General features: G+C 50.6%; 2 long non-coding RNA genes across 3 annotated transcripts; both read left to right on the forward strand.

The window, feature by feature from the left end:
• The first annotated feature begins 1,133 nt into the window (after positions 1-1,133).
• LOC147653334 (uncharacterized) lies at positions 1,134-7,461 on the forward strand. Of its 2 annotated transcripts, none has more exons than XR_015287388.1 (3): positions 1,134-1,267; positions 2,036-2,136; positions 7,112-7,461. It is a non-coding gene; the product is annotated as an uncharacterized LOC147653334 (long non-coding RNA). The 2 variants fall into 2 exon arrangements; XR_015287387.1 differs by lacking the exon at positions 1,134-1,267 and adding an exon at positions 1,529-1,577.
• A 1,280-nt stretch (positions 7,462-8,741) lies between these two features.
• Positions 8,742-11,537, forward strand: LOC147653335 (uncharacterized). Its single transcript, XR_015287389.1, has 5 exons — positions 8,742-9,556; positions 9,635-9,676; positions 9,771-9,934; positions 10,018-10,096; positions 10,174-11,537. It is a non-coding gene; the product is annotated as an uncharacterized LOC147653335 (long non-coding RNA).
• The last annotated feature ends 1,414 nt before the right edge of the window (positions 11,538-12,951 follow it).

Below are 12,951 nucleotides of genomic sequence, written 5' to 3' on the forward strand. Positions count from 1 at the left end.
TTAGTGCACACAGATAGAGAGTTTCTGCTTTTGAGCTCCGCAGATGTTTTTTTCTTTCCTCTTTCCCTTCTTGTGTGAGCTGCCTTTGAGTCAGTTATGTTATGTTGAGCTCTTGTGGGCACAGAGCGGTACTGCCGCTGTGCCCCGACCGGGGCCCTGCCCCGCTCCGCTGGGTGACGGGGGGGAGGCGGCAGCGGGAGCTACGGCAGTTCCGCGGCTGCCGAGCCTGGGGAGGGAGTGAGCGGGGCGGTGTCTGTAAATAGCAGGGAGGGGTGAAATAGCGTTAAGTGTGTAAAGTGACACGGCTGGGAGCAGGGACACTGCGCTAAAAGGAGCGGCGGCCGTGCAGGCCGGCGGCTAAGAATAGCAGCAGTGGCGGGCGGCAGATCAGTTTCAGCTTCACGGACGGACTGTGGGGGAAGGACGGTGAGCAGCGGACCCGCAGCAGGCGAGGGGCGGGCACTTAGGTATTTTGCTAAGGTGTTTACCTCGGCCAGCACCTAATCGGGCAGTCCAAGTCCTCGCAGAAGAGGAACCGCTGCGAGGGAAGAGGCGCTCAGAGCCCGCAGCGAGCTGTGCACGCCCTCCCCACCGCCGCTCCCTGCTCCGCGCTGCCATCGCAGCTTTGCGAGCTGGCACCACACCCGGGCGAGTTGGCGGCTACGCCCCTCCCCGCCCCCTGCCCCGAGTGCCGCTGGGGCGCTCCGATAGAGGCTCTGCGGGGGCCTTTTAGGCGGGACCAGGGCAATAGAGAGGGCTGGAGAAGGGGACGGGAGTCTGGCGAGAGGGGCCCAGGGCGAGCGCGGACCCTGCGAGCACCCCTGGCTCCGCCTAACTGAGCACCTCGCGCTCCCATGGGCCGCAGCCTCAAAGCTTCCGCTAATCCCGGTGGATTGGTTCTAGGTTATGGTTCTAGGTCAGGGTTCTAGGTTATGGTTCTAGGTCATGGTTCTAGGTTAGGGTTCTAGGTTATGGTTCTAGGTCAGGGTTCTAGGTCATGTTCTAGGTTATGGTTCTAGGTTATGGTTCTAGGTCAGGGTTCTAGGTTATGGTTCTAGGTCAGGGTTCTAGGTCAGGGTTCTAGGTCAGGGTTCTAGGTCAGGGTTCTAGGTGGCCAATCACAGCCGCCCTTTGAATCCAGGCGCGGTCCCGCCAAGCTCAGCCCGCTCAGTCGTGGCCCGTTCCCGCTCCCCCGTTTTGCTGGGGTGCCGCTCCGGCCGCTGTCGCTTTGGGAGCCGGTGCAGCCGAGCTGCCGCAGCCCCAAGAGGTGCTGTTGGGTCCCGGGAAGGGTGGGCGGGGGCTCCCCGTTCAGGTCCCGGCCGTAACTTCGCCCAAAGAAACGGGGAGAAGGGGGGTAGCGGGCGGGATCGCGGGAGCGGGGCCTGAGGGGACAGCGGGGGGTCGCGAAGGCGAGCGCGGCGGGAACGGGCGGGCTGGGATTGGCGGGCCCGGCGCTGCCTCGGGCTGTGATTGGCTGGGCTGGCCGGTGTGGGCTATAAATAGCGTGAGCTGGAGGGGTGCGGGCCTTAGTTCGGCGGCGCGGCGGCGAGCGGCGGAGAGGCGGGCGGTGGCGGGAGGTGCGCGGGTGTGATCCAGGGAGCGCCGGTGCTCCAGGACGGGCAATGGAAATACTGAGGCTGGAGCTGGATAAATGCCATGGGGGAAGGGGATGGAGCTGCAGCTCAGGGCCTGCAGGAGGTGCCTGGGGGATTTGCAGCCCCTGTCTGCTGGTACCAAGGAGAGTCTGAGGGTCTGGGGGCTGGGAGGGCTCCAGGGCCTGAGAACCAGCCCAAGGGCACCTTTTGGGATGGGCTAGCAGGGGCCCAATGGCTATTCCCAGCCCCTGGTAATGCCTGGGGGGGGTGAGGGGGGGCCTTTGGGCAAGTGCTGGGCTGAGACCCAGGGGGAGGGGGAAGGTACCTGTTGGGCTAGAGGCCTCAAGTGTCCCCAAAGTTGGGCTCCCATTAGGGTGGGTAGGACAGTATCTAGAGACATTGAAGTGATAGTAATAACTGACTTGTGGCCTTATCAACAGCCCTGGGTTGCAGTGAGAAGCGGGAGCAACTTTCAGCCACCAGAAGTGGGAAGCTGAGGAGCAGGAACTCAGGAAGCAGAGCTGGAGCAGACAGAAACATGGTAGGGTTTAGGGTAAAACTGTTGTGGGGCTGGGATAAGGAATATGGAGCTGGGATGCGAACTGTGTGGCTGGAGCTGAAATCAGTGTAAGGGCGGGGATAGGGCCTTGCAGAGCTGTTCCTCCAGTAAGGATGGTCAGGTTGGGGCTGGAATGTGAGTTCAAGAGCTAAGCTCAAACCACAGGGAGCTAGAGCTAAAACAGAGATCCTGCCTGGAGAGCCAGAAAGCAGCATGATGTGTCACTGCTGGGAAGATGAGGAGGCAGAAGTGCAGCACAAGAGCTGGCAGTCAAATAAAGCTTGTGGGACTGAAGCTGAAGTCACTGGGGCTGGGATGGGGACTGCTGCAAACACTGTTCTGAGGGCATAGTGACTGTACATGTGGGAAGCAAGCATAGAATGGTACACAACGGGGCAGGCTGTAAATACAGTAAAGATTGCTTTGGGGTTGGGATGGGGTTGGAGTGGCATTTCTCAGCCTTAAGGTGAAACCTCAGAGCTGGAACCAAGAACAAAGACCCTTTGTCTCAACCTGGAGCAGCTTCACCTAGCAGAGCGGAGGGAAAAGGAAGTGGATGTGGAGCTGGAAGAAGAGAGCTTGCAGTGAAATAAAGCTCGTGGGCCAAGAGCTGAAATCACTGGGGCAGGGAAGGGATCACTAGGACTGGAGCTATAATCACTGGGGCTGGGATAGAGACTGATAGTGGTATTGACACGGCTGGGTGAGATAACTGTGGTAGCATTCATATGCTGAAATCACTGTAGGTCAGTAATATTGATGTTGGGGCAGGGTCAGAGGGCTGAGGTCAAGTGCAAAAGGTCAGGGGTCAATGGTTAAATTGGAAAGTCAGGGATTCAAACTTCAAGGGTCACATGTGAATGGTCAGTGTTCAAAGATCAAGAGTAAAGGGTCCCAGGTGCAATGTTATGGGTTAATTTTCCAAGGTTATGTGGTTCAAGGTCAATTATCAGGGAATCAAACTTCAGAGAGCTAAAGTCAAGAGTCAAAGGTCAAAATTCAGAGGTTAAGAGTAAAAGGTCAATGGGAGGTTGCCAGGGATTTGCAGGGAAGAGGAGTATTTATAAACTTTATCCATATTTCCCTGTAATTCTGGGTGTTTGGATTTCATTTGTGCTCGTCAGGATAAGCCATAAACAAGCCCCTGAACTCTGCATCCATGCGTCAAGCACTTCCACAGAAAGGCAAGTCAGCAGTGATTCTAGAGGAAAAATTAGAGGTGATGGCTTATGATCCATGGGGAATTACATTGGGAATTGTGAAACTCAAACACATGGAATTGTGGAGGTGGAATTCCATTTTCAGCCTTGGGCACCAGGAGGAGGAGAAGTGTCCTGATCCATAGCAAGGAAAGCCTGGTGCCCCAGTGTGTCAGGTGCAGACAATGTCCTGTCCAGGGAATGAGCGACAAGTTCCTTCTGCCCCTCCCCTCACCCGTAGGATGGCAACAGCACAAACTGAACTGTGAGGTTGATGAGCGCTCAGAGCAGCCCCAGGTGTGAGCAGTTATGGTAAAGAATGGGTGGGTCCTGCCCGGGGCTATTTTAGGGGGAGGGTTTCTGTCACTTCGCTTGAGCATGGAGTGTGGAGCAGTTGGAGCAGAGGGATTTTTGGTGAGCTCCTGGGGGGTATTTCATGGAATAATACTGGGAGTGTCTCATAGGATCTGGGAGAACAGCTGGATACACCTGGACATGGAGCATTGTTTAAAGCAGCATCTGAGCCAAGTAAGCCTGTGTGGGTTCGCAGGGATTTGCAAAAGGGATTTTCCCTTTTGATTTCATTTTGCCGTTTGCTCCCCAATTCCCCCCGGAAGAAATGGGTATTATGAGGACAAAAGGGGGGCATAAATTGAGGGAAGAAACTCCTGTTATTATCTATTTTTACACTGGGGGGAGTCCACCTATGATTTTAAGGGTGCTGATTGGAGGAAAACCTGCCTTTTCCAGGGTGTTAGGGGTATCAGTGAACAGTGAATCCCCATGTTCCATTTTAAATGGAAGGGGGGAAATATTGTTGCTATTTTATGGGTTTGACTTGAGGGGAACCCCCCACTTTCCATCATCCTGAGGTTTAAATTGAGAAGGAAGCCTTATAGTCACTACTTTTTAAGGGTCTGATTGAGTGTTCCCCTTTTCCTATCATTTGAGAGATTTCAATCAAGGGAAAAACAACTTTTTACTTTTAGGGGATTAAATTGAAGGGGGGGAGCACTCATTTATTTGCCATCGTATTGGTTTAAGAAGGCACGAACACCCCCCCATTGCCTCAGTTTCCGGGGTTCAATTGACAGAAACACCGGCTTTTCCAGCATTAGGCGGGGTCACATGGAGCCGTGGCGCTGCTTTTGAGAGCGATTCTGACCCCTTACAGCCCTGCACGGCAGCGCTTCTGGCATTCCCTGGGGAATTTGGCGGCTGGGCAGCCCCCGAGGAGTGACAGAGCCGTGCTGAGGCCGGGCGGGCAGGCGGGAGCCGCGGCGCGGAGCTGTGTCTGTCGCGGCTGCTCTGTCCGCTCCGGGCGCGGGGCTCGGGCACCGCCGGGGCCCCTTCGGGCCGGTCCCGGTGCCGCTGGGCGGGCCGGGCTCTCCCGGGGCCGGAGCTGCCCCCGCCCGCCGGAGGAGCCGCTTTCCGGCCGGGAGCGCGGGGCCGCCCCCGGGTGCCGAGTGCCGCCGCTGCCGGGGCTCGCGTGGCTCCCCCGGTCCCCCCGCACCTGGAGCGGCGCCAGCCCGGGAGCGAGTCCCGGCGGGGGCGCTGGGGGACACTTGTGGCTTGTCAGCTTCAGAGTGCGCTGGCAAAAGCCGCTGGGAGGAGGGGAGGGGGAAAAGCCCGACCTGCCGGGCTTTTTGTCTCGGGGCTTTGTCGATATTGCTCTTTAGCCGAGCTGCGCCTTTAAATAACGATGTGGCGCCTTCTAGAAACTGTGTCCAATACCTTTTGTACCCTCGCAGGAGGGCTTCGAGCTCAGGTTTTTCCATTGCCGAGTTAACTGCAGGTCCGAGCTGGCAGCGTCCCGTGCATCTGGGGTGTGTGAATCTGTTTGTGATGTTCATTTCCCCTGGATGCAGAGCTGGGCTTTTCGGGCAGACTGTATTTCTCAAGCCTCGGGGTTTATTTAAGCCTTACACGCGATTTTCTGGAGACGCGGGCCGAGTGAGAACTTTGTCTTGGTGCTGTACTGGGGAATGGAATGCAGGGGGTCCCCGCAATATCCCCGTGGAAGCTGGAATGTCCGAGGGAATGGATGTGACAATTCTCGGGGCTGAACCTGGCTCCCAGCGCTCTGCAGCGTAGGATGCGAGAGAGCAGGGCCGGGGGACAGCAGGGTAGGGACAGCGAGGGGCTTCGTGCTCTGGGTTTGGTGTTGATGTTTCCAGAGCCAGAGCAGGTTGATTTGGTTCAGGTGCACTGGAACAGGATCCAAACCTTGGAAAGGTCTGAGACCAATTGGGAGGAAATGTTTTAAAATGAATGTGTTTCTTGATAGAAATCAGGTTTCAGTTAGTTTTTTAATAGATTTTAAAGGAAATTTTTTTTTTGAGGAAAAGTGAAAAAAATGTTTATTTCAATAAGTAGGGCGTAGGAAGAAGAATGAATAACGTTAGATAGTTTATTTGTTGTGGAGTAGAGATCAGGAGATTTAGAAGGTTTTGTGGTTTTTATTCACGTGTGTTTGGGATGTGGCGTGGGGTGTTTTGGTGGTAGCTTGGGTTTTGGGATTGGAGTCAAGTTGAACAGTTTTAGAAGAAGTTACTATGGTTTTGGCAATTATTTTGTATTCACTAATCAATGATGTCAGGAAAATTAATCCACAAACACCAGAGGTTTATGTCCAAAAAGGAGACAGAGGAGTCCTTTTACTTTATTCAAATAAAGGGAGAGGCCATGGGGCATTCCCCTGGGGTTTCTCAAATTTTTGGAGGGCACAGCCTCCTTTTTTATCCTAATTCCCAGCCACTTGTCCCTTCTCCCTTTCCCCATAGGCTGAGGTACTTGACAGGTACAGGCTTCCCGGAACGCCTGACACCTGGGGTACCTTTTCCCCCTCCACCCCCAATGCATAATCCCTTCTTAACTTTTATGGAACTCATAGTGTTCTTTCAGTGCCTCTTTGATCTTCTACTGGAATTCATCCCATTGTTTCTGTCGTCTGTCACTGATAGCTACATCTTATCAACTGACCCACAGCTTGTTTGTAAAGACAAGCTCATCATTCCTTTCAGTGTGATGTGTGGAGTTCAATAGGGTTGCTTTTTATTTATGTTTAACTTTGCTGATGTGATAAGAACTGTTAGTGAAAGAGCATAGCATCTGTTTTTGCTGGTGGTTGTATGGCGTGGCTTTTGTTTGTGTTACCTGTTTTGGGTTTTTTTTTGTTAGTGAGATTAAACTTTATTTTGGGGTTAATTTGTGATTATTTTAAAGATTTTAGTGCAATTTAGGTTTTTGATTTGGGGGTGCTGTGATGAGACTGCTTTATTTGTTTTATGTGGTATTGGTGGTGTGGATAGAGGGAATACTTGTTTTTAAAATTTACTTTAGTATTGTTAGTTGAAGTGTTAGGATGCATTGTGTTTCAGTGTTGAATCTTTTTGAGGTGGTTTGGATTTTTTCTAGGTTAAGATTTTTTTCCCTTGGCTGGTTCTATTGATCATATGGGTGGGAATTTGATGCTGTTTGGTTTTTTGTTTTTGTTTTTTTTTTTTAGGAATTGGATTTTTGCAGTACACCCGGAAGAATTTACTTTATTTCAAAACATACTAGTTTAATCACATAAAGATTCCCATATTAACTCGTCAGTCTTTTAGATTCTTTTTCTCATTTAGGTTTTCCAGAATTTACTGTTAATTTAGCAATCAAGCAGGGATGGCACTTCGTTCTTGAAAAGATGGCTATGGAAAAACCTGTGTCTAACAACATGTGCCTGACAGAGGGCAATGATTTTGCTGTTATTACAGGGCCAAATACGAGTGGCAAATCAACTTTGGCATGGAACTGCTGGAGGAGAGGAGTTTCTGGTGGGCTCCCAGTGGCATCTGATGGAGTGACGGTGAGAGCATCTCATAGGGTCTGGGGGAGCACCTGGATGCACCTGGACGTGGAGCACTGCATAAAGGAGGTGGTGATGGACAAAGCTTTTTGCCAGGAAGCAGCACCTGAACAGCTGAGCCAGTGTGGATTTGCAGGGGTGATCTTTCTCCTTTTCCCTTTTGATTTCATCTTGGCAGTCCTTCCTCAGTGCCCTCAATCTGTCACAAGAATTCCAAAAATAAAACGGCTGAGTGAACAGTGAAAAGAAGGGGTATAGGTAAGGTGGAGTTCAGGTGTACCCCACCCCAAACCCTAAACAGCAGCCCTAACAGCGCTCCCGTTTCCTTGAGACAGCTGCAGGCAGGAACCCTAAAGCAGCAGAGTGCCAGAACCCCCGAGAGGTGCAGGCAGTTCCCTGGTGCTAGGGCCAGCCAGGAAGAGATAGTGGGGGGACGATCCGCAGGGTTGGGGAAACAGGGGGTTTCCCGCCCCGCCCCACCCTGGGCTCTCTGTCCCTCCGCAGCCGGGGATTGCTCCCACCCCTCCTCGAGGCGGCGGTTGGTAAGGCTTCGTGCCTGGCCTCCGCAAAGAGTTCCGCTCTGTCAGCCTCTGCCCTGTCTCAGGGCCAAACTTAGGTAGGGTAGGGAGCAACTGTGGATTGCCTGGTCCGGGCTAAGGGACATCTCTTGGGGCCTATGGATAAGGAGCATCCCCGGTTGCAAGCGTAGGGTTGTAAGTTTGTAGGGTTCAGCGGGGCAGCTTGGCAGTGACACGGAGAGGCTGAGGGAGGGCTTCAGAGGTCAAGGGCTCGAGGGCTGGAGACAAACAGAGAAAATAAAAGGGGTATAGGTTGGGATATAAGGTAGAGTACAGGACTATTCAAACCCTAAACAGTAGCCCTAACAGCGCTCCCGTTTCCTTGAGACAGCTGCAGGCAGGAACCCTAAAGCAGCAGAGTGCCAGAACCCCCGAGAGGTGCAGGCAGTTCCCTGGTGCTAGGGCCAGCCAGGAAGCGATAGTGAGTGCTCGGGCCTACTGCTGTCATATAAGCTGGGGTTTCTATCCTTGGGGTATCCTGGGCTCCCTGTCCCTCACTGACTGGAGAGTCTTCCTCCCCTCCTTGAGGTGGTGGTCATTTGGCTGTCAGCCAATACTGCTGTGAAGCAAGCCTCTGCCTCCCTGTGGGGTGAAGTGTGCAGCCCATGAACCTGGGCATTCTCTAGAGAAGGTAAGTGCTGGGTTTTCACAGATGTGCCACTAAGATCCTGCATTGATATTTGGTCTTCTTGGTTGTAGCTGACCAGGAGACGACATCCTGGCAATGGCAGGAACTTCCCAGATGGCGAGGAGGCCTTCCTTCACACCCCATGTGGATCCACCCCACCAAGCATCCGAGAGCTGAGTCGAAGGCTACGACCCGCCGAGGGGATGAAAGCGGGGTGCCGGGTCGGGGCTCGTGACCTGGGATATTTGAGTCAGCTTTGGGGACGGGGAGGTCCAGGCTGTGGCCCCTTAGGCCGCACGGTGGGAGAGCCTCACTTTTGTTCACAGTGCTGAGGTGTGCAGGACAGAGCAGCCTCGGGGCGCGTCGTGTCACTTGTCCATCGTGCCTTCTGTGTCTTTTGTGCCTCTTGTGTTGTACGTGCCTTGCCCTATCTCTTCTGGGGGCTTACCAGAAACCCCAGCATCACTTATAGCATCTCCAATCTCTGGGCTCCTCGGCTCGGCTGCTCTCAGAGGCCTTGGAATCGCGTCTCTTTTGAAAAGCATCCGATCGGATGTCTTTTAGACGTCTTCTTCCGAGCTGTGTCAACAGCCGTGCGCCGCGAGGATCCATTGTTGCGGCTTAGGACTTGAAGAAACGCAAAGATAGGTAGGGGACTGCGGCCCTCAGGTTCTTGAGCATCTGTCTTGGCAGTTCCTGGAGTTAATTGTTCCATCAGCATCTTCTTCCTCCCGGGTTCTGTGAGCTTCATCAGCTCGCCTTCATTCTCACCCGGCTCATCTCGTTCCGCATTCTCTCAGTCCTTGTGGCCGTCCTTGTGGCCCAGAGTTTTGTCTCCCCATTGTGTCCCCTCGTCGGGTGTCTGGTGTGTCACGGGTGTCTGGGTGTAGTTGTCCCGGAGCTGCTCTGCCCTGCTGCCCAGCCTGGCTGTAGGTGTAAAAGGCCAAGTCCCAGGCCCCTGTAATTTGAACTTTGTGATGTAGGGTGTAGTTGGGGTCTAGAACATATTCCTAGATCAACCAAGATGTCTGGAGCTGTGAAGTTACCCTGCAGCACTTTGACTTTTGTCTCAGCTTTCTTTCAGATGCGGACGGATGAAATCGGTGGCAGAGCGCCCCATCCAGGGTAAGGGGGTTCCCCCGAGAAGGTAAGTCAGTGTTTGTCTTTGCAGGGCAACTGGAACCGGTCCCTGTGTTACAGGTCTCCTCTTTGTCTTTATTTTTAGGAAATAGAGCCGGCTGGCAGCAGTCAAGGTGAAGCGGGCAAGGTGAGCGTTGACCGGTGGAGGGAGGCTGTTGTTATCGCTGGGCTCTCAGTTTCAGGTGCGACGCCAAGCGTCCCTCCTTGTTTGCGTGCTTTAGGCGGTCCAGTCATGTTTCGTCGAGACCCCGTCGCCAGCCGGCCGGCACGCCTGCTTCGCCGCTCCCGTGAGCCCTGCGGAAGCGTCACAGGGACCGCGTGACGGAGCCTTTTCCACGTAAAGGGGTCGTGTGGGTGGCCTTCAGGAAGGGGCCGAGGGCTTCCCGTGAGTTGGGGATGTCGGGGGGAGGAGCGAGGGCCTGTTCAAGTCTCAGCAACGCCACATCACTTTTTCTTCTTTTAACTCAGGCGCGCCCTGCGACGACGCTGCCTGGTCCCGGCGTGGCCGTATCGTGCGGCCTCAGGTCACGGCCGTTCGCAGGAGACCGTGAGTAGCGGAATTGTCGGGTTTTGGCCGACGCCCTGCAAAGATCAGCTGCTGATTTTCTGTTTTATTTTTGGTAGCTGACGAAGAGACGACAGCCTGGCGATGGCAGGAACTTCCCGGATAGCCAGGCAGCCTTCCTTGGCGCTCCGTGTGGATCCTCCCCAGTGGGCATCCGAGAGCTGAGTCGAAGGCTACGACCCGCAGAGGGGATGAAAGCGGGGTGCCGGGTCGGGACTTGTGACCTGGGATATTTGAGTCAGCTTTGGGGACGGGGAGGTCCAGGCTGTGGCCCCTTAGGCCGCACGGTGGGAGAGCCTCACTTTTGTTCACAGTGCTGAGGTGTGCAGGACAGAGCAGCCTCGGGGTGCATCGTTTCACTTGTCCATTGTGCCTTCTGTGTTTTTTGTGCCTCTTGTTCTTGTATGTGCCTTCCCTTATCCCTTCTGGGGGCTTACCAGAAACCCCAGCATCACTTATAGCATCTCCAATCTCTGGGCTCCTTGGCTTGGCAGCTCTCAGAGGCCTTGGAATCGCGTCTCTTTTGACAAGCATCCGATCGGATGTCTTTTAGACCTCTTGTTCTGAGCTGTGTCAACAGCCGTGCGCCGCGAGGATCCATTGTTGCGGCTTAGGACTTGAAGAAACGCAAAGACAGGTAGGGGACTGCGGCCCTCAGGTTCTTGAGCATCTGTCTTGGCAGTTCCTGGAGTTAATTGTTCCATCAGCATCTTCTTCCTCCCGGGTTCTGCGAGCTTCATCAGCTCGCCTTCATTCTCACCCGGCTCATCTCGTTCCGCATTCTCTCAGTCCTTGCGGCCGTCCTTGTGGCCCAGAGTTTTGTCTCCCCATTGTGTCCCCTCGTCGGGTGTCTGGTGTGTCACTGGTGTCTGGGTGTAGTTGTCCCGGAGCTGCTCTGCCCTGCTGCCCAGCCTGGCTGTAGGTGTACAAGGCCAAGTCCCAGGCCCCTGTAATTTGAAATTTGTGACATAGGTTTTACTTTGGAATCTAGAGGCTTTTCCTAGATCAACACAAGATGTCTGCATCTGTGAAGTTATCCTGCAGCGCTTTGAGTTTTGTCTTAGCTTTCTAAGCATTTTATTATTTGCTGCCCAATGTGGGGTTCAGAAGAGTAAGGAAAACCCATGCTGATTATGTTGTATTGGTGCTTAATGTGTGCTGGGATAAAGGACTTTGTAATGGTGTTACTTAAGTTCATGTCTCTCAGGGTGGAGGCCTTTATGTTGTTCTAGTCTCTGAGCTTTTTGGAGGTTTTAATGCCTTTCTTGTCCCTAAGTTTATTTTCTTATCCAAAAATAACTCCAATACTGTCCCTACTACATAACTTTCACAGTAAAAGAGAACAGATTACTATAGCTGTTATGCTAAGGTCAGTAATAATGATGGATAAAAACTTTATAAAAGTACTGAAATTTGTACCAAATAGCTTTAGTTTATTGTTTCTTTGGCCTACCCTACATCCCAATCCCAGTAATATGTTTTAAAAGTGTATTAGTAATTATACCCTGTTTATTAGAAGAGGAGCAAAAAACCCCACTACACTCTTTTTACTAATAATTCATACCCCATCATAAAAGTAAAACAAAACACAAAAAGCTATATAAAACCTAACACAACCCAATCTGCTTAAAAAAACCTCAACAGCTTACTAAACTGAAAACCATTCAATGAGCCCTAAGCATTACTAAAAACAACCTAACCACATCTCTACCTTCTAATTCATAAATAATAATCAATGCTCTATAAAAATAACTTAAGATTAACATTAACATTAACAATAAAAAAAATTAAGCTACTAAAAAATAAGAAATCACTACAAAAACAAACTAACTGTAAAAATCCATCATATAATATATTCATATCCATCATATATATATTCATATCTCAAAAAATACAACTAATAAAAACCACCAAAGCAATAAACAGGTACATGCAACTACAAAAAAAAAAGATCAAAAATGAACTGCAGTTAACCATACAAAACCAAATTGTTCCTAACTCAATAATCTCATAATACCTTGAATCATCAAAATAAAAATACTATCTCCAAATAAACACAAAACCAAAAAATAAATTTAACCATAAACAATATTTTTCACATTAGCCATAAGTTTAAAACATACTACAATCAAACAAATGAACCTCCTCTAAGAAACAATAATCCAAATAGAAATATAAGAAACCTAACGAATTAGCTACATTACTGTACCCCAAACATACATAAGCACTACATACTCACAATAATAAAAATACATCAATAAATAAATGAAAACCTACCCTATACCTCACACTGCTACTCAAAACATCATCCTTAACCTTAAAAAACAAGCCCTTTAAAAACATAATGCCCCTAAAAAATTAAATCAAACCATAAAACTCATTTCAAAAACAACCTTATCAACACCTCAACTAAAAAACATAATATTCAGTAAATATACCATATCCCCTATCATGCACCAAGTACAAAAAAAAAACCCAACAAAACTATTAAAAACCATTTTAAAAACATTAAATAAAAAAGTCTTTCAAATATTAAAAAACATCTAGCAAAAGCCACCTAATTCATTAACACCCCAAACTCCACCAAGCAAACTAACCCTACCCAATCTAAACCCTGGCATATCATTAACAAAACCAAAATCCCAGTAACAAATAAAAAATGTATTTAAAAAAGCAATTAAAATCAATTCCAGGTTAAATAGAAAAAACTCCATAAAATTGTCTTAACTCAAAAACCAAATGACACATGATAAATAATATGAAAAAATAACACAATGTATACCTCAAAAAATATATACCTCAAAAAAATCTAAGCATTAAATAAAAAATACGTATAA

This window comes from Cyanistes caeruleus, chromosome 5 (assembly GCF_971803275.1).
Source record: "Cyanistes caeruleus chromosome 5, bCyaCae1.hap1.1, whole genome shotgun sequence".
NCBI classification, from domain to species: Eukaryota; Metazoa; Chordata; class Aves; order Passeriformes; family Paridae; genus Cyanistes; species Cyanistes caeruleus.